Here is a 2,708-nt window from a genome sequence, read left to right as displayed (position 1 = left end):
ACATTGGTGAATGCCACAAATTCTCCTAAATCACTCGTACGCACAACTTAAGAACAAATATGTGCGTACGAACGGTTCTTGCATGAGGCCCAATGTTCTGTGGTATTTATATTTCCCAGTGACGATGTTCTCCTGGGGTTAACATAAGGATGACCTCTGTTTTTGCTCAGGTTGTGATAGAATTCCTGCACTTTAATTCACTTTTGTTTTGTTTGAAGACATTTGAGGGGGAGCCAAGCATTTGTCATGACTTTCATTGTTAACCCCAGGAGAACATAGGTAGCTAGAGAATATAGGTACTAGGAAACCAAGGTCCATTAGTGCCTTTTAGTTGTGACATGATGGGGTCTAGTTTTATCTAAACAGTTTTTGCWTTCTTTTTTCTCAGTTTCTCATGAAACTGCCTTGAACTTTTAAAAACACCGGAGTATGCAAATCTGCTTAGCCACCAAACAAAACAGAAAGTGTATCTGACATCAGCTATCTGCTTTTGGGCTTACATCTTTAAGCCACAATAGGTTTCATCAGTAAGACCATCGGTGTGCATGTGCAGTGCCGCTGACAGGATCACAGGTACGTGGGAGTCTCTGAGAGTGGGAGTGTTGCGGCAGGAAGGAGGAGGCTCATCGAGCAGAGCTGAACCGCCTCTTTCCTTTCTGGTGATCTGCTGCTGTGTCACACGTACCGGTAACAGGGCCGAGCCGGTGCTGGGAAGAGACGTTCGGGGTTCTCACTGCACAGGTGCCGAAGAAGGCCCCCTTCTCTGTAAAACCACAACGTGGGGCCACTAAGACAAGAATTGTAATGTCGGTAAACACAGTCACGGTGTGAGTCACTGCTGCTGCCATTGAGACGACAACACTAAGTACAATCTCTGTGTAACGCTTTCAGGTATAAGTAAAGGGCTGATGTGGCAACACGGAAAGTTATGACTTTTTTTTCAATGATGCCAATTAAGTGTTAGACTTTTTTTGAGGGGATGTACTTGGTACTTTTCAGGCAACAAGACATCAGAGAGAATGTCAGTCTTGCCAAACTGAAGAACATATTTGCTCACTTCAAATTCAAAAAGTGTTCTTGTTGTTTGGTATTCAAATAATAATAATAATAATAAAATCTCATGAACCACTAAACAGGTTTTAATGAAACTCCCAGAAAGCAATAACTGCATATACAACTAATTCATTTATGGAGTCAAACAGCTAATCGATAATAGGAAACACAAAAGTTGCTATAATTCAGTCAGTTATAATGTGGCACGACAAAAAATAAAATAATAATTAATGAAGGAGGGATTCAGAGTTAACAAGATTAGTCACTCTCAATTTGCGATTATGTCAATGTGATAAGAACCCCCCCCCCCCCCCCCCTCAGAAATTGAAAGTGAAACTTGTTGCAGACGTTTTCCCTTTCAACAAGAGAGAAACATTTAGAGTTGAGAATTTTTCAAGTTTGAAGTGGAACATGAGCAAAATGTTTATGGAAACAAAATGGTTTTATGCTGGGTTTAGGGGTTTCTAGATTACAGGAAACAACTACTTTGCATGAGAAGAGATTTATCTCATTTTAAATATGGTTAATTGTAAAGTTATCACAACCTCGCAAATAAATACAAATCTAGAGACTCGCCTCAGTGTGTTTTTTTTTTTTTTTTTTGTTAAGAGGATTTTCAGTTTTGTTTGCGCACTCCTCTATGTTTTGTTTCCACTGTGATCTCCGTTTGTAGGGCAGCCTGTACCACCCACCCTCTTTTGACATTACGTAACCCCCGTTTTACTGTATGCCTGATGTGTAGTTTCTATTCAGTGGTATTTACAAAGCTGTTTTGATTTCACAAGATATTCTGAAGGAAATACGCATGAATGAAACATTTTTGGTCAAAGACAAGATGTTCTTCTGAATTTAACTTGGAGACTCAGTAAAATAAGATAACGTAGCAGAAATAATGATTGCACACAGAGTTTAAACACCAGTAAGTCTTGTTTTGTGAGTCATGGTTTCATCACCAAGCATAGCTTGTTACTCATTTTAACTTACTGGTATGTTTTGAAATGTGCTTATATGTAATTTCTGTAAAAAAAAAAAAGTCATTTATGGGTTCGTTTGCAACCATTACATTCAGTGCTACGTCATGTGAGAATGGCTTCTTTAGAAATTAGGACACATTGGTACATTTGTGGGTCAAAAGGAACAAACTTTAGACATTTTGGAAAGTTTTAAAACAGAGCAAAGTCTTTTCAGGTTTTAATCTAGACCGCCTTCCTCGACCTAAACATGTTACAGTTAAAAGCCAATCACTTTTTTTAGAACACACAACTTAGTAGTTGTCAACGTCAATTCATCCATCCATGCATACATCAAAGATGAGTTTGCAGTAGTGCAATAMTGARATATCARTACCATCAATACCAGAACTTYGTGCTCTAAAACTGATTCTAAAATCAAAATATTTATACTTTGATTTTTCTGTCATTCTAGGCAATGTCTATCTTTAACAGGAACACACCGGAAACTAACTAAGCTGTTGAAATCTTGTCTAAATTATACGCGGTTGGTGGGAACTACTTTTTCTTCCATCTGGGTATTGCTTCAGTGCAGGGCACATGCTCTGTCAGTCAGTCTGTCTATGTTACATGTTAGTACGTTCAAGTCAATATGTTCCTGGAACGCAAATTAAGACATTTAAAAATTAAGACATTTTTTTTATA

Source organism: Austrofundulus limnaeus, unplaced genomic scaffold (genome assembly GCF_001266775.1).
Source record: "Austrofundulus limnaeus strain Quisiro unplaced genomic scaffold, Austrofundulus_limnaeus-1.0 Scaffold30, whole genome shotgun sequence".
NCBI lineage: Eukaryota > Metazoa > Chordata > Actinopteri > Cyprinodontiformes > Rivulidae > Austrofundulus > Austrofundulus limnaeus.
This window is presented reverse-complemented; position numbering follows the sequence as displayed.